The 19,235-nt window shown below is 44.2% G+C and overlaps 1 long non-coding RNA gene across 1 annotated transcript in view; it reads right to left on the minus strand.

The window, feature by feature from the left end:
• Positions 1 to 257: 257 nt before the first annotated feature.
• Positions 258 to 19,235, minus strand: part of LOC309539649 — a 47,901-nt gene continuing 28,923 nt past the window's right edge. Inside the window, exon 2 of the long non-coding RNA XR_014222910.1 lies at positions 258 to 1,439. This is a non-coding gene — a long non-coding RNA (uncharacterized lncRNA). The remainder of the gene's footprint in view (positions 1,440 to 19,235) is intronic.

Consider the following 19,235-nt stretch of genomic DNA (forward strand, 5'->3'; position numbering starts at 1 on the left):
TGAATTGGGACTTCATTGAACTCTCAGTGTTGTACAGTAAAACTCCCATAATCTCTGACCATACTAGCTGGGGCTGATGTGAGTTACTTTTATTTATAAATATTCCACATTTTACATTTGTCTCTTCATTTATTTATTTCCCTTTCCTTATTATGTGACTGGAATATGTTGACTGAATTATAATTGTAGTGAGCTCTTAAGTGCCCTGTGGGAGTGAGAGGAAAACCAAGGAGAGGAATCTGAAAGAGAAACTATAATCCAAAAGAATTTGGGAAAATTTTAATAAACGGTTAACAACAAATACAAAGTTGGTGTCTGTTGTTCTTGGCATGTGAAGGCAAGACTGGGAAGGACTTTTTAGCACAACTTGGCATAGTAGAAGCTAAGTGTGGCTAAAAGTTAAACCGTATTCATGAGTTCAATGGGATTTACTCCGATGTAAGCATAGGCTTGCTTCCTAAAAGACGTATGTTCTCACTTGCTTTTTAATATACCCCTCTGTATAAAATATGGGGTCCTTATTGACAAACTGAACAGAGGAATCAAAATTTTAAAAAAGCTCACTATGATCTGTACTCACAACTGACAATCTATAGTTTAAACAGAGGTCCCTCCAAGCTAGTTCTTGAATAGTGTAGAGACCTTTTTTTTGTCTGGAACTTGTTTTGTTCAGCACTGTTGGACGAAAGGGAAAGCAAGGAAGGTTTTCTGTGAAAATAAGGAGAGGTGTACAAAGGAGTTATGGCGCCTCTTCCTGCCAGCTTTCTGTCTTGAGTGCAGCTCCCTTCTATTACCTGTGAAGTGCCTGAACATGAAAATCACCAAAATTCCATGTCATTATTTTTAGCAAAAGGGAACCGTTGCCAATTCTTTCATTTTTTAAAGTGAAATAGGCTTTGTTCTCTAAAACGTTATTCCGTCTCGCATGCGATGCAGCGTTGGCCAGGACAGCAGCCTGCCCTTAACGTCTCCCTAAAAACGAGCCTGACCCTCTTTTTTGCTCAATTTGCAAAGTGCACAATGCAGCTCAGAAGAGAATATCTTTGGCTTGAGATTGTTTCTGTCCTCTGCCCAAAAGATACCCAGAAGTGAAATGAGAAAGGATGAAATGACTTCTTTTCCTATGTATATACTCAACTCCAAGCTAAGTTGAGATCATTCCTGGGGCAGTAAAGCAGGTGAAGAAAAAGAAAAGGAAGCTGATTTTCTTACATCAAGCCTAGGCAACTGTTCATACAGAAACCACCGTCTTGTAAGGCATTTCTCTGGAAATGTATGCCAGGGTGGAGAGGAAGAATCCAACTGCCCAGCGACAGTCAGCTGCTTTTCTAAAGCAATCAGTTTTGAAAAATCTATTCTAAATAAACAATTGTTTCCCAATGTGAGCGAATGATTCCACCAGCTGCAGAAGAGAGCCGGGTGCTCTGCGGCGGATGACTCTGTCAGGATAAAGGGGGATAATAATATATTAAAGACACGAGATGCATGAAAAATGTCATTAAATAAGTCTTTACTAGCTTTGAAATGGTGATGGTTTGCATAATTGATTAATCATAAGGGGGCACTTTTGGTCACAGAAATTATCATTATTACAGCTCTAAAGTCAAATAATCTTTCTACTTATAAAAATATGCCATTTTACCCTCAGATCTCCCCAAGATTTCTCCTTTCTTTTAGGCTCTCTGACTCTACAGCCTTTAATAAATGAATGGTACTTAATCAGGAGGGCAGGGCAAATACCACTGCATGTTTCCTAGGCTGTGGAGGTTTTGTGCATAAGACCTAGGCTAGTGGATCCAATCTTTTGTTTAACTGGGGTGAGTCCATCGGTGGAATCTGAACTGTGCCTGGGGCCATCACTACTGGATTGTTGTCTAGTTGAGCCTATTCCCAAAGTTCAGGAGGGCTACCAAAACCAAATTCCTAAACTCTTCCTACATATCAGCTTAGCCCCAGCTATTGACATGCATAGATTTTGGGTTTGCCTAGTTCTTCAGAGAGTAGTCTGTGCCTAAGAAGCAGCTACCAGGAATCTCTAAGGGCTTACAGTGGTGCCTCGCAAGACGAAATTAATTCGTTCCGCAAGTCTCTTCGTCTTGCCAGTTTTTCGTCTTGCGATGCACGGTTTCCCATAGGAATGCATTGAAAATCAATTAATGCATTCCTAGGGAAATCGCCTTCAGACCAGGTCCAGGGACAGTCTGTCCCCGGACCTCTTCTGAAGGCTGGGGGGACGGGGACAAGGGCTTTTCTTCCCACCCCCAGCATTTAAAAAAAACCCGGGACAGCGGAGGACTTCTCCGCTGTCCGGGCGATCTTAAAATGCTGGCGGGCGGCATTTTAAAATCGCCCCGGGACAGCGGAGGACTTCTCCGCTGTCCGGGGCGATTTAAAAGCCCCTGGGAAGGCAGGCAGGGGGGACAAAGACTTTCGCCCCCCGCCCGCCTTCAGAAGGTGTTCCCGCCCCACCGCCCGGCTTCGGAGGAGGTCCGAGGACAGTGGGGAAGACGCGCTGCGCTTCCCCGCTGTCCCGGATATTTCCCTATGGGCTGTCGTCTTGCGAAGCAAGCCCATAGGGAAATTCGTCTTGCGAAGCGCCTCCAAAACGGAAAACCCTTTCGTCTAGCGGGTTTTCCGTCTTGCGAGGCGTTCGTCTTGCGAGGTACCACTGTATTCACACTTACTCTTTGTCCAGGCAGAGGTCCACAATCTGTGTCCAAGTGTTGTTTTTTGCCTTGAGTTTTCCCTGCATAAACCTGTTCTTTAAAGCTGAATCAGAGCAAATGTCAATTCGCATTTTCCGTGAATTGGTGTTTCCTCCAACTGAGCTTTAAAGAGTTGGTTTTCACAGGTAAAGCACTGGAGACAGAGAGAGCAAGACACAGAGCTTTAAATTGTGGATCATGCCTAGAAAGGTGAAAGGTAGGTGTGGATAAGCGCTTAGTTCGTATCTAGCTTTTGAATTCAAGGAGATGGTTTCAGACAAATACGGACTTTGCATTAGAACACGAAAGAGGAGGGACAGTTCTCATGTTGAAATCTTCTTGCAGGTTTTTGTGTCCTCTAGTCCAGTGTTTCCCAAACTTTTTCTGACTGTGGGCCCCTTCCGACCTCGTATGCTTCCTGTGGCCCCCCATGGGCATAGCCAAGGGGAGCAGCTGCCCCCCAAATAAGCAAAAAAGCATCTGCACCCCCTAACAAAAGCCTGCTCCCCTAACAAAAATCCTGACTATGCGCATGCCCCCCCCGTTGTACTGGTAGAAAGGTAGCTATTTAAATGTTTTGCTTGTAAATAAAACATGCTTTATTTATATTTTTTATAATTTATACAGAACACAATTACATAAAATGATAGGAACATAATGAAATATTGCTGAAGCAGAAAAACATAGAATCATAGAGCTGGGAGGGACCCCCAAGAGTCATCTTTCTAGTGCAACCCCCTGCAATGTAGGAAACTCAGCTAAAACATCCATGACAGACGGCCACCCAACCTCTGCTTAGAAACCTCCAAGGAAGGAGTGTCTAGAACCTTTTGAGGGAGATCAAACGTCCATGCAATATTAAAAGTAAACAGTGCTTATTTAACCCCAGTTATTTGACACAGAGGGGGAAACCTACAGGTACAGTCCAAAAGGTGAGCAGGGAGTTCTGTATATATGGGAGAATTTTTAAAAAGCAAGTGGTCCTCACTGTCCTGGTGCAAAAAGATATTGTCATCTCGAGGAGCCCTGGCTGCCTAGATAAAACACTATAGTCCCACACACCTTTACCTGGGAGTAAAGCCCACTTTAAAAAGACAGTGCAGCTTTCTTCTGAGTAGACACTTAGATGAAAGCAGCACCAGATGACCCCACTCGGCTACGCAATGGGGTGGGTTTCATCCCGCTTTGCAGAGCCAGGCTGCTGCTGCTGACAGGCTCTGCACCCCTTGGCAACATCCACTAGGCCCTAATCCACTAGGCGCTGGGGTGGATTGCACCCTGCGCCTTGCAGAGTCAGACTCAGGCAGCAACAAGCAGCTCTGGCTCACCCAGCCCTACCCACTGCCACCCCACCACTGCACTTACCTGACCTGGGGGTTCTGGATCACGGGCTCCACTGGTCAAAACAGGAGCTTCAGCGTTTACTGTCTCCTGCCAGAGACAAACCAGGACTGCTCCAAGAAAATGCATGGGGCAAAAAGGAGCGCTAGGTCCTGGTGGGCTGCCCCCTTACCCACTTGTGATTGGCCAAGTCGATAGGATTTAAATAAAAAAAAATGATGATTTCCCCCCCTTTCACTTCTCACTTCCCTCTGTGGCCCCCTAGTCCCATGCATAACTGTCAACGTTCCCCTTTTTTAAAGGGAAATTCCCTTATTCCGAATAGGATTCCTCGCAAGAAAACGGGTAAAGTTGACAGCTATGGTCTCATGCTATGGCTCCCTATTTGCGCATTTTTCAACTGTGACCCCCTTGGAATATCCTGGGGTGCCCCAGGGCCTCTGGTTGGGAAACACTGCTCTAGTCTAAGCCCTGGAATGCAGGAATCTTTTGCCCAACATGGGGCTCAAACCTATAATCCCGAGATTAAGAGTCTCGTGTTCTAGCAACTGAGCTATCCCAGCTGAACCTGTTTACAGTGGTGCCTCGCAAGACAAAAAGAATCCGTTCTGTGAGTCTCTTCGTCTAGCGGTTTTTTCGTCTTGCGAAGCAAGCCCATTGACGGATTAGCGGATTAGCACTATTAGCGGCTTTTAGCGGCTTAGCGGCTTAGCAGATAAGCGGCTTAGCAGCTTGGAAAAAGGGGGGGAAGGGGAAAAAACCCCGCAGGAACTCGCAAGACATTGTCGTCTTGTGAAGCAAGCCCATAGGAGATTCGTTTTGCGAAGCACCTCCAAAACGGAAAACTCTTTCGTCTAGCGAGTTTTCCGTCTTGCGAGGCATTTGTCTTGCGGGGCACCACTGTATTTGTATTTTTTAAAAGGCATTTAAAGTCTGAGGATGGTTTTCTAGAAAAATTATAATCTATGGGCAATATCTTGTCCCTACTACTCCTACTATTACTATTTATAAAAAGCAAGCTTGTTAAAAACCGTAGTAACTAAAACAGTTAAAAGAGCAAGTTCAGAGGAATGCTTGCCTAAATAGGTGTACCGTCAAGAGCCAACAGAGTGCCAGTACCGATGGGGCTCTTGTATTTTAGCAAGGAGGGCATTCCACACTACAGGCACCCCCACCCAAAAAGCCTGCCTGCATGTTACCACAAGCTGATAACCAAAGGTTATATGAGTGTGGGAAAATGCAGGCTGATTTGATATGGATGGTTGTCATGGCATAAGCTAGGGATCGGGGAAAGATGATTTAGATATGCCACCCAAATGGATATGTGTTACTGTTGATGTTGTTGGCGTGTCTTCGGGGACTGTTAAAAGGTTTGGGTACGTCAGACACAGCAGGGATGCTACAATTGAGACACTCTGGCCTGCTGAGTAAACTGCTCCTGTATTTTAAAAAGTGTGATGAACCTTTCAGCACACAGTTCTAAACAGCTTTTGCAAAGAGCACTAGTTTATCCCTCTGGTGGTATGTTGTTGTTGTCAAACAATATTTTATTAGTAGTAAAATGCTCCCCCACCCTGCATTTTTTAAAATAAAAAAATATACTAGCAGAGTTCCACTTAGGTGAAAGAGTGTTATAGCATGATAACACAATAAACTAATCATAAATGAATGAATGATAGAAAATTGCCACTCCCCCAGTAAGTTGCTTGATCCAAGAGGGTCTTCTTGGCTTGTGACCAGGCTGCCTCATAGGTTGCACTGTCCCTTGTACATAGCTGTTGTAGGTGACCAAGGACATAAAGAAATAGGAATATGAAGCCCTGAGTAAATCAACTGGGGCAGGTACTGAGAGTGAACTGAGAATAACTGAGGTGTTGTTCACAACATTAGCAGTTAACCTGTTCAATGATGAATCACATTATTTTTTTTAGTGCAGCTACTTTTTATGGAAAATCTGTTTTTAACATTGTACGGGTGCCCCTAGTTCCTCTCATGTCACAGTCAAATGCTGACATAAATCTTTTTTCTAATAAAATGAACTATTCAAATTATTTCTTTGCTGAATGATGTCTGAAGTTGATGTATTTTAATCTGCCAGGCATAGAAAATGAAATTTACATGTCACTGAGGTCTTTCTGCTTAATAAATGTTTTAAAAGAGAGAAAGCAGAAAGCCATATAAAGGTAAGATTATAATGTTTTGCATAGGTTTTAAAAATTTTTTTTAGAAAAGGGTATTGTATCTCCTGCCTTAATGTTAAAGCATTTTTATTTATAAGATAGAGTGTATTTATTTTGGGTGTTTTATAGGAGATTTGCAAGAATGTAATGGTTATTAATGATTTAGACTAATTTCCTTACAGGCTCCTCATAGCGATACATTTTGTCACAAAGAGAAATCATTGCTTAACACCTTCACACCTGCATGTCTGGGTCCCAGTTTTTACATATCATCCTATGTGTACTACCCTGATTTTAAGGCTTCCGTGCATTTCACCTGTTCTTAGGATTTTCCCCCTTCCTCAGGTCGTGTTTATATTTATTTTGCACTGAATAAAGGAGGAAAATAGTGCATATTAAATCAGGGGTGGGACCTCCCCCACCGCTTGCAGGTAAAGTTTTGAGCTGCCCACCTGCCAATCACCTGGCCTCAAAATGACACCAGATGACCTTTTTGTTAACTTCAGAAACCCCTTTCAATTGCTGTTTTCTGAAAGTACTTTGCAGGCACCGGGAATCATGTGATTCATGGTTCCTACTAACACCTTTCAGCTGAGCCAGGTTTTTAGCTGCCCCAAACCTGAAGTCATATATGTGGCTGGGTGTGACTTGAAATGGCCTTATGGACCAAATGGGGAAGGCTTGTAAGCCTAATTAGGAGCCACAGGTTCCCCAATCCCAATTTAAATAAAGCCCATTTTGCATTTTGAGGTTGCTTTGCATGGCTGCTGAATTAGACCATGGCACAGTGGCCCAAATTCCATCCAGTGTTCATAAGAATCCCCTTAATCAGCAGTGTAGCTAACAATAAGGAAACACCATTATGGTTTCCGGAAATATATTCTTCCTCCTATGGTCAGAGCCAAATCCCCTTTGAAGCAATCCCAGGCAACTAAATGGCAGCTCAAGCAATCCAAGGTTAACTATGAATAATTACTGTAGAATACTGTGCATATTCACCCCTTTCCATCCTAGCCAAAATAATAAAATACTAGGATTTTGTTGCAAATATACTTCTTGATAGTCTAAAGATGAGAGGAAAAGATCATTTCAGGAGAGTAATTTTCAAAGTGCTTAAAAGAGATGTTTTTTTAAAATACTTCTTCTTTTACTACTGCTACTACTACTAATAATGTCTTTATTTAAAAGTGTGGGGTTTTGTATATTTCAGCCAGACAAACCCCACAAGGATTGTTACAGAACTCCTTTTTTAAACAATTATCCACAGCAAGTTTTAGAATGACAGATTACAGTGTGTTTGGCTATATCACCACAAACCAGGATGGTTGTGTGACTGTAAGACATTATTGTATTAGAGGTAGACTGGGTAAATCTAAATCTTTTCAAGCTTTGGTTGAGTGGGTTAATTCCAGGACCTGAATTACATGTCCAATTTGAATTATGCTGCAAAGACTGAACACACTCCACATTCAAAAAGTGCTATTCTAACTCCCACCCTCCAAGTGAAGATCCCAGCTTATTTTGACATTACTCAGGTGTCAAGAGATTCCCTCCCCATACTTTTTCGTTCCAGAGATATTTAGGACAAATATTTGTCTTTAACCTACGTACATTATCGGGGGAGGGGGGGTGTTCACTGAGGACTCCATTTGACTCTTCTTTCCCTGAATGTGCTGTTTGCGAATGCCTTTGTGACATCCGTCATTCAAAACCGAACCCTGCAATCCTGCACATATTTACTCCAAAGTGAGATCCATTGAATTCAAGGGGGCTTAATCCCCAGATAATTATGTATGGGATAGGCTGCAATCCTATATGCATATTCATAGAGGATAGGGCTCAAGATGGTTATGTACTAAGCTCCAATATCAGAGGCAGCATGTCTCTAAATACCAGTTACTTGGAAAGATGTAGGACAGAGCTACGGCACTCATGGCCTGAGATTTTCTAGAAGATCTCTTTCTATCATCTGTCCTCCCATGCAATGCAGAAAAAAGACAAGAACCGGAATCAGAACTTGAGGTCCTCGATTTTAACCAATAAGTGTATCTTATTAAAATGTGATGCAGAACAAAAGGAAAATCGACAGAGGGACAAGCTCACACTATTAATTTTCCCATAAAGCCATTTGTTTCATCATCAGGCAACATTGCTAGAAGAAACCTTTATCTGGTGATTATTTAAGAACACACAATTTTATTTGTAGTAAGAGAGAGAGAGAGAGAGTGAGAGAGAGAGAGAGAGAGGCAGGCAAAGATTGAGCTGTTCATGCATGACACTATAGTTGTTCAGGCTATGGAGGAATTTATCTTCCATCCTTCACAATAGAAAACCTGATTGAATAATTGTTGCAAGGAGACAAGAAAATACGAGTTAATATTAGTAGTTCAAAAGCTCAACAATTTTTTTTAAAGAGAAGAAACTAAATGAGGCTGCGATTGTGACACTGCAGCAATTTGCAATAATCACGGGCTTTCAGGTAGCAAGTCTTGCATCTAAGTGGAAATGAGCAATCAGGCGCTGGGGGGGGGGGCAGAGAGAAAGTGTATCTATAATTTATGTTTTCAGTTTGCTATCTCAGTATAACCATCCCCTCCAATAAAGCAAGTGATATTTTGAATCTGATCGGGCTGATTACATTGGCAAAAGGAAACATTGTGATTTTTGCGTGTGCGGTTTAATGCCTGCTTGTTTGGCACTTCATTTTTAAACTTTCCATTGTGATGACAGCCAAGGGGGTAGAGAACCTTTCCTTAACGACGAAGCCATCCCTTCTAAACTGGCTTACCTTGTTCACTCCAATTAGATGACCCAATGCAAAAAAGAAAAAAAGAAAAAAAGAAAAAAAGAAAAAAAAAGCAATACAGGCAGGCTACATCAACTGTGAAAAACAGGTGCCTGTATCGCTTACTACTTGTCTTTTTAAAGCTGTATCCATAGCAGTGAACAGAGGAGTCATGGCCGCTACAGGTGACGGGTTCCACCCAACTTTAGGGGGCCCGGCGTGCATGACATCACAAATGTGACATGCCCGTGTGATGTCACGCAACTGGAGGAGACCGCAAGGCCTATTGTGGTCATGGAGAGGCTAAAAGGGTCTGTCGTGGCCCCGGAAAGGCCCAACGGGGTCTGGCGTAGCTGTGTAAAACCAAACTTGAAACATTGCGTGGACAGGCGGAGTCCCCAGATCCTGCACGGTCCCCACGTCATGTGGAATAACGACTCATGACAACGTAAAACCAACCTTGAAACATTACTGAATTTCTGAAACACTCTCGCCTGTCATAATTAAAGCATAATGTCTGAACACATTATGTAGTGCGCTGGTGAAACACTTCAATAATGTTCTGATCAAAACGGGATAGCTCAGTCAATAGAACATGGGACTCTTAATCTCAGGAGCACGGGTTTGAGCCCAAAGTTACAATTTTTTTGTGGGGGGGGATGTTCAGTAGGAACGATCAGTACAGGGACTTAAAATGACACTGCATGGTGGGGGATGCATTTAGTCATCCAACTTTATTCTGTGCTAAAATATGCCACAAACAAAGGGTAAGGAAGTACATTATGACAGAGGGGTCTGTATGACAAAGAATAAATAGACTGGCATCTCATACAAGCAATACTTTTAGCTGACTTTCACTGCATTTAAATGGCTCTATTTGTTGCTCGATTAGTATGTGAAATGTGAAAAGTACATGGATTAGAATGATTCTCAACAGACTATACACCATGTGTGTGAGATCTACCTTTTGCTGAAAATGTAATTACTCAAAAAGATGGCCAGAATTAAATTCTAACTTTTAGATGGGTTGATGTTCTCTTATATACCAATGTAAATTATAAACAGTGTGTTCTAAACTGTGTGTTCTTTTATATACCAATGCTTTTTCGCACAATGCATTTGGGTGATCAATATTTTTTTCTTGATCGTAACTTCCCATGATTTGTGATTAAGAGACAATTTAAGGAATTCTTTCCAAACTGGGATCTAAGTGTTGTTATTGAATAATTAATCTTTTCTGAAATCTGACCCCCCCAAAAAATTCTTTAAGGGGTGCAAACTTCCAATGTCTTATGCCATAGCTGTGCTTGCTAAGTACAATAACACTGTGCCCCAGCCAATAATAATAATAATAAATTTTATTTATATCCCGCCCTCCCCAGCCGAAGCCGGGCTCAGGGCGGCTAACAACAATAAAACAGTACAAAAGTACAACATAAACAACATTCTAAAATCATTCATTATAAAAATTAATTAATTCAAGCCACTAGCAACCATTGGGCCAGAGCTCTGCGAAGATTGCCGAGGGAGGGAGTCAGGCTGTGCCCTGGCCAAAGGCCTGGTGGAACAGCTGTGTCTTGCAGGCCCTGCGGAAGGATGTCAAGTCCCGCAGGGCCCTGGTCTCTTGTGACAGAGTGTTCCACCAGATCGGAGCCACAGCCGAAAAAGCCCTGGCTCTAGTTGAGGCCAGCCTAACTTCTCTGTGGCCTGGGACCTTCAAGATGTTTTTATTTAAAGACCGTAGGTTTCTCTGTGGGGCATACCAGGAGAGGCGGTCCCGTAGGTACGAGGGTCCTAGGCCATATAGGGCTTTAAAGGTTAAAACCAGCACCTTAAACCTGATCCTGTACTCCACCGGGAGCCAGTGCAGCTGGTATAGCACCGGGTGAATGTGATCTCGCAGCGAAGACCTCGTAAGGAGTCTCGCTGCAGCATTCTGCACCCGCTGGAGTTTCTGGGTCAGTCTCAAGGGCAGCCCCACGTAGAGCGAGTTACAATAATCCAGTCTGGAGGTGACCGTCGCGTGGATCACAGTGGCTAGGTCAGGGCGAGAGAGGTAAGGAGCCAACTGCTTAGCTTGGGGGAGATGGAAAAATGCCGCCTTTGTTATAGCTGCAATCTGCGCCTCCATGGAAAGGGAGGTGTCGAAGATTACACCCAAGCTCTTAACGGACGGTGCTGGCACTAATTGCGCCCCCGCAAGAGATGGGAGTTGCCCCCCCAATCCCATATCGCCCCGTCCCAGCCACAGGACCTCTGTCTTCGAAGGATTTAGCTTCAACCGGCTCCCACGTAACCATCCAGCCACAGCTTCCAAACATCTGGTCAGTGTGTCTGGGGCCGAGTCAGGATGGCCATCCATCAACAGATAGAGTTGGGTGTCATCGGCATACTGATGACAACCCAGCCCAAAACTCCGAACAAGCTGGGCGAGGGGGCGCATAAAGATGTTGAAAAGCATCGGGGAGAGTATCGCGCCCTGAGGTACTCCACACACCAAGGAGTGGCGCGATGACAATTCCCCCCCAAGCGCCACCCTCTGTCCCCGACCAGAGAGAAACGAGCGCAGCCATTGAAGGACTGTGCCCTGGATCCCCACGTCGGTAAGGCGGTGGTCCAAAAGTTCGTGATCGACCATGTCGAAAGCTGCTGATAGATCTAGAAGAATCAGCAGCCCCGACCCGCCTCGATCCAGCTGTCTACGAAGGTCATCTGTTAGGGCGACCAGAGCCGTCTCGGTCCCATGACCAGCGCGGAAGCCGGACTGGAATGGATCCAGAGCCAATGTTTCATCCAGAAACCCACCAAGCTGTTCAGCAACCGCTCTCTCAATCACCTTACCCAGGAACGGAAGATTCGAAACCGGGCGGTAATTGGATAGATCTAAAGGATCTAATGATGTTTTCTTTAAGAGCGGGCGCACCACTGCCTCCTTCAGTTCCCCTGGGAATGTCCCCGTGCCAAGGGACAAATTGATGATATCCCCCAGGAGGGCCCGCACCTCGTCTGGACACGCTCTAATCAGCCAAGACGGGCACGGGTCGAGAGGACAAGTGGTAGGCTTTCCAGCTCGGAGGAGTCTGTCCACATCGGCTGGGGATATCTGGTCGAAGTGGTCCAATACTGGACCCGAGGACAGTCGAGGGGCCTCCAGTTCCTTTATTGTATCCAAATTGGCAGGGAGGTCATGGCGGAGCGACAAGACCTTCTCCGCAAAAAAGCTCGCAAATGCCTCACAGCCGTGTGTCAATTTGTTATTTAAATTTGGCTGTCCCTCAAGGGACGTTAAAGACCTGATTATGCTAAATAATTGCGCTGGGCGAGAGCTAGCGGATGCAATGGAGGCCGAGAAGTATGACTTCTTAGCAGCCTTCACCACCATCTCGTAGGTTTTCATAAAAGCCCTATAAGATGTTCTTGAGGCTCCGTCACGGGCACCCCGCCATACTTGCTCTAGCCGTCTGAGGTCCCGCTTCATTTTCCGAAGCTCCTCGGTAAACCAGGGAGCCCGGTTTCTGCGGGGTCGCAGAGGGCGCTTAGGTGCGATCTCATCGATGGCTGCCAGGAGCTGGGCATTCCAGCCCTCAACAAGCTCAGTCAATGAGTCGCCAGGGGGAGCAAGGTCCCGCAAGGCTTGGCGGAATCTCTCGGGGTCCATCAGCCTCTGCGGGCGAGCCCAAATTGGCTCGCCACCTAAGCAGGGTGGGGGTGGAAAGTCAATCCTGGTTTTCAGAGCGTAGTGATCAGACCATGGCACCTTCGTCGAAGGAGACATGATCACATCTATACCGACGCCAAAGATCAAATCCAGCGTGTGGCCTGCTTGATGTGTGGGGCCCGAAACAAACTGGGAGAGCCCTAGTGTCGCCATGGAAGACACCAGGTCCAGAGCCTGTGAGGAGGGAGTGGCATCGGCATGGATGTTGAAGTCCCCCAATACCAATAGGTTAGGGAACTCCAAGGCCCAGCCGGCCACCGCCTCCAGCAGGCCTGACAGGGTGGCTGCTGGTGCGCTAGGTGGCCGGTACACCAGCCAGACAGCCAAGCTCTCCTCGGAGCCCCACACTAGGCCAACACATTCGATGCCGGGGATCGATGGCGATGGTAGAGCCCTGAAAGGACAATCTTCCCGGATTAATAATGCCACCCCTCCCCCCCGGCCCACAGTCCGCGACTGGTGGAGGACTGGTGGAGGACAGAGAAACCCGGGTGCGCCATCTCTCGTAAGGTAACTGTTGCCCCTTCGCGCACCCAGGTCTCCGTCACACAAGCCAGGTCGACCCCCTGCGAGATAAAGAAATCTCGCAGGGTGGCGGTTTTATTGCCTATAGACCTGGCATTGCAAGGGGTTTGGATAGGCTACTTGCAGTTTACAGTCTTATTATAAAACCATGCAGTATAGGCAGCAGCGAATAAATGAAAATGCATCTAGGATGCCACCAGTTCTAATGTGCATCAGCATACACAGCACTTGGCAGGTAGGATTCTGATCCCTTTCTGATCCACTTCTGGATCCACTTCTGATCCCTTTCTTGAGTTCTGTCCTGAGTAGTTTACCATTTATGAGGACTGGCTCTACATTGTGGGTAGGGGGTGCTTTGCCAACAGCTCTTGGGCAGACCCAGTCTTGCACCATCAAGCCCTCCTGGCACTGTCGTCTTACCTGTCATAAGCATTGGTGGGCAATAACAGCACCATTAAAATTTCCCACAATGCCCCTGAATGATGCAATAATATTAGGGGCATTGTGGGAAATTACGGTGATGGCTCTCGGACCAAGTTGTCCAACAGTCATCATATCAAAGGACAGGTTAAAAGACAGCTTAGGCCAATGCAAGTTTTGGAAGTGATACCACAGATGGCACAAACACTTCCAGAGTGTGCTATATGTACAACCAGTGTCTATTTGACTGGAAGAAGAAGCAAACAACAGTGAGCCTAAGTTCTTGTGAAGCTGAACTCAGTGCATTGTCATATTCACTTTTGGATTGTGAATGGTTGTTGCAACTGTTTAAGGATGTGAGGGTTAATGTGAAATGTCCTATACAGATTTATCAAGACAACAGGTCCTGTTTGGCTTTGCTCGCTTCAGAGAGTTGCAAGCAAAGAACCAAGTACTTGCGGATAAAATTACATCGTGCAAGGGAGTGTATCCAGAAAGGACTCATTCAGGTGTCCTGCATGTCAGGAAACAAAATTCCTGAAGATCTGTTGTCTAAGGTTGTTAACAGAGAACAACTACAGGTTTATGTACAGCGGTTGAAGTTAGGCTGAAATACTGTGCCACAGGTTACATGGAAAGGGGGAGGATGTTGGGAATTTCCATTCCACCTTTTGTTGCAGACATGGCATCATTGTGCGTCACATGTCTGTTTACATTCCAGCACAGACTGCTGGGTCCCTTGAGCAGAACTTCCGCTCTGTGTATTGCTTTCGTTTTCGACTCTCTCTGAGAAGACGGTGAGGAGAGACGACATGTTTCTTTGTTCTGATTTATGTAAAATAAAGTCGTAGTTTTAGTATATATCCACAGCCTCAAGCCTCTTCTATTGTGCAGTTTACTCTGCTACGCACAATGTGCTCGCCAGCTAGCTTGAGTCACTGATTTACGTCGGAGCCAGAGGTTGATGAATCTCCGCAACATGAAGGCTGAGAGGGATACGATCCTCCTGGGGCCTGGCCAGCTTGCCTTTCGACCCTTGGGTGCTGACAGTCGGCTGAGGGTTCTACTGGGGCACTGCACCCAGGCTGTGACCCAGGAATGCCTGCAGTGTGTTTTGACAGATGTGAGACAACAGAGGGAGGGAAGGGAGAAAATGAAGAGGCAATGGTACCAGTATGAGGAGGGGGAAGTGGTGCCATATAGGCACTCATGGAGTTAATATTTGCAACTTCCCATGGTGCTGTTATGCAATGCATCAGAATGATGCCCACCACCATTGCATCTGCTGCTGTGCTAGCATGATGTTCTGGATCAAGTGTAGTGCTACAGTTCTCATAATAGGATGCCCCAGGCTAGATACTTGCTTGCTAACCCAGCAGTGCATAAGATTGGTCCAACGGATGCAAACTTATGTACTGATCTGCAATGAATTGCTCCCGTTCGATAAAACGATGACCAGTGCATGGATTATGTGAGGCTACCACACATGGCTGCACACAAAGCCAACAAGCGCATCCCATATTTGTGTCACTGTGTCAATGTTTTTTGAGTTGGCAAAGGCTTGTGCTCCAGTTTTATTAGCCTGTTGGAAAGAAATCTCATTTAGCCAGCATTTTTTAACATCTACATTAATTCTTTTAAAACACTGAAGTGAGTGTTCTACAGCTATGTAAAGAAACGCATTATCAAAGCATTAAGATATGATTAAACTGACATTTTCTTAAGAAAACGAAAGGAGCAGGAAAAAGCCATTCTAAAAGGACTGAGTGCTACATACTCCAGATATTATCTTCAGTGCTTACTCAGGGATCTTTAAAGAAGCTTATTACCAAGTACCCTAAGAAGACAAGTGCGGATGTGTACAGATCAGAGGAATGCAAGTTAATGCACCTGCCAGATTTTACTATCATACAAAGCATGTCAATCAGCACTCAGACCTTGCGTTTAAAAATATGTTCCCTCAGATTTTTCTCCTAGTAGTGTATCTTACATTACTATGTTTTTCCATTCTGTAGCTGTGCGGTGTCAGGAACGTCATAAATTAGGCGACTGGATACACATAACTACAATTAGTATGGATTGCCTTCATTAGACAGTGCTCACTGGTACAACCACTGCTGCATTTTATCAAGATGGACATACTTAAGGATGTAAGGCAAGGAGGTTCTTGAAGGCAGGGTTAATGTTGATTGGTGTGTGATGAAGATGCCAACCTTGTTTCTCTGGGTCTTTGCTATATGTAAAGTCTTATTTTATAGAGCTGTATCATATCAGATGATAATCATAGAACAATTGAATCATAGAACTGTAGAGTTGGAAGGGACCCTGAGGGTCATCTAGTCCAATGCCCTGCAATGCAGGAATCTCAACTCAATCATACACGACAGGTGGCCATCCACCTTCTGCTTAAAAACTTCCAATGAAGGGCAGTCCATTACCTTTCAAGGAAGTCCATTCCACGGTTGAACAGTTCTTTCTGTCAGAAAGGTCCTAGCATCTAGAGCAGGAGAAAACAAGCTTGCTCCATCCTCCATGTGACAGCCCTTATGGCTATTATATCTCCTCTCAGTCTCTTCTTTACTAGGCTAAACATACCAATTTCCCTCAACCGTTCCTCATAAGGCTTGGTTTCAAGACCATTTACCATCTTGGTCACCCTCCTAACAAACACCTAAGAGTGCAACTACTTGTGGCTTGGGGATAGGTGTCAACAGGGACCCTAGGATAATGTAGACCTCCCAATCTATAGGCCGAAAGGGAGATCAAGCTACGGAGAAAGAAGTAATATGCCTAAGATCTTCCCTAGTTGATGGTGCAGCTTTCTACCACCAGGGCTACCCCACTGGTGATGTTCCACAGGCAATGGGGCTAAAAGCAGAGTGATGGGGCTGAGGCAGCCAAGAATCTGCAGGACCCTAGGCTTCCTTAGTCCCCTAATATTGGAGGCAATGGGAGGGAACAAAAAAGAAAGAAGAAAGACATGTCCACATATTTTGCTGTGGCTGGTGTGAACTGGTAGGTCTTAGGAAATGGAAACAGCTCTGCAGCAACTCTCCCCTCCAAAGTGCATGTCCCATTGTTACGGTTTAATTTAATCACTAGGTAGCATGTGATTAAGTCAGGAGTCTTCCATGACAGAAGACAACCAAGAACAGCAGGATTGATAAAATGGAACAATAACGGAAGGCCAGACAAGCTAATCAAAACTGGCCAAAAAAGCAAAGTTAGTGATAAGAAATGAAGAGCCAGCATCAATTTAACACAAAGGCCTTGCAAAATAATTTAGATTTAGCCTGCCTCCTGAAGCCAAAAGCATCTAGGGAGGGTAGTCCATAGTTATGGTGCCACAACTGGAAAGGTCCTAGTCCTCAACCTCATTCAGCAGGTAGGCTCAGGTTGCATATATGTGTAAATAAACCGTATATCATAAAGACACCACAGTTTCCGCTGTGCCTCATTCTGAGGAAACACAAACCCTGGGTAAGTGCCTAGAACTCCTGGAATCTTGCACCACTCAGAGATTAGGGTGGCATGCAACAATACAAATTAATGCCCCCCCCCAGCTTTGCATTTTGTTTTGTTTACCTGTATTACAAATTAGCTGTATTTAAATAATGGATTGGGGAAAGAAGATAAAAATCAAAACGAAAGAGGACAGCCAGAAGTTCTTACACGACCACGGAGAAGACTTGCAGAAAGGAGTGGCAGCTATTTGGCCACCACCAGAGTCTGGAAAAGAGTTACCACCCTCGGATTTGGACAAAAAAGAAGACGCCCAATAAGAGTAACAACAGATTGATACAGGATGTCTCTGCAGCTGTATAGTTGGAACATTAATGGCGCGAATTCCCCGGAAAAACGCAAAAGGATCTTCCATATTCTAAAGAAAGAGAATTTGGACATAATTTGCTTGCAAGAAACCCATGTGACCAGGTTACATAGGAAGGTGTTAATAAATAAAAGATTAGGCCAAGAATTCATCTCATCAGATAGAGTTAAGAAGAGAGGTGTGGTGATCTACGCCAAGGAGAATTTATCACCAAAATTTTTGTTTAAAGATGAACAAGGAAGAATCCTGGCTATTGAAATATCGATTCAAGGAGAGAAAGTTTTGATATTAGGAATTTATGCACCAAATGAGGGGAAATCAGAATTTTATAAGAAGCTGCATGAGACACTACTGGACTATTCCAACATCATTATGATGGGAGATATGAATGGGGTCGTCTCTACTTTTATGGATAAGTCACAGAATCAGAATCTGACCAAAGATGGAAGACTACCAAAAACCTTCTTTGAACTAACTGACAATATGGACCTAATTGATTTATGGAGGACGAGAAACCCCCTAGGTAAAGAAGGAACTTTCTTTTCTGAGGCCCACCTGTCATGGACAAGAATCGACCAAATCTGGGCAACTAGAGGGCTGACACCTAAGATTACAAAAATAGAAATCTGCCCAAAGACTTGCTCCGACCATAACGCTTTGAAAATGGAAATGAGATTTACTACTGCCGACTCCTTCAGATGGAAAATGAATGACAACCTGTTAAGAGATCAAGAGATTGTAAAGAAGGCCCAAAAAGCCTTAAAGGACTATTTTGAAATTAACTTGAATACCTCGGTGGAAAAAAGAATAATCTGGGACGCAAGCAAAGCTGTCATGAGAGGGTTCCTGATACAACAGAATACGATCAAGAAAAAATTTTGGAATGGTAAAAAAGACAAGATATTGGAGAAGATAAGAGATGGAGAGAAAAAATTAAGATTGAATCCAAAATCAAAAGAGACTTTAAGAGAAATCAAATTTCACCAGTCACAATATGCGAAATTGATTAACCAAGAAGTGGAATGGAAAATCAAACAAATGAAACAAAGATCTTTTGAATCTGCGAATAAATGTGGGAAACTGCTAGCTTGGCAGTTGAAAAAGAGACAAAAATTAAATTATGTTACCAACTTAGAAGTTGAAGGGAAAAACATTCAGAAGCCGGGAGAAATTAGAAAGTGTTTCCAGAAATATTTTAAAAAACTGTATACACAAGGGTCCGAGGAAGCAACTGAGATAGAACAATTTTTGAAAGACAACGGCCTACCAAAACTATCTCAAGAGAAAAGATCAATCTTGAACTGCAAAATAACACAACAGGAAATCGAGGATGCCATTCAGAATATGCAACTAGGCAAATCTCCAGGCCCTGATGGACTCACCTCCAAGTACTACAGGATGTTAAAAGATTATTTGATACAACCATTAATGGAGGTTTGCAACCAGATTATGGGGGGAGGGAGGGCACCAGATACGTGGAAAGAAGCATTCATCACACTGATACCTAAAGTGGAAACTGAAAAGACTCAACTTAAGAACTACCGTCCCATCTCACTCCTAAATGTGGATTACAAAATATTTGCGGATATTTTGGCTAATAGATTTAAAAAAGTATTAAATGAAGTAATTCATAAGGACCAAGCAGGCTTTCTCCCAGGTAGACATTTGTTTGATAACACCAGGAACATTATCGATATTCTGGAACTTTTACAAACAAATATTAACACCAAAG

This window comes from Podarcis vaucheri (assembly GCF_965113315.1).
Source record: "Podarcis vaucheri genome assembly, chromosome: 8".
Classification (NCBI taxonomy): domain Eukaryota; kingdom Metazoa; phylum Chordata; class Lepidosauria; order Squamata; family Lacertidae; genus Podarcis; species Podarcis vaucheri.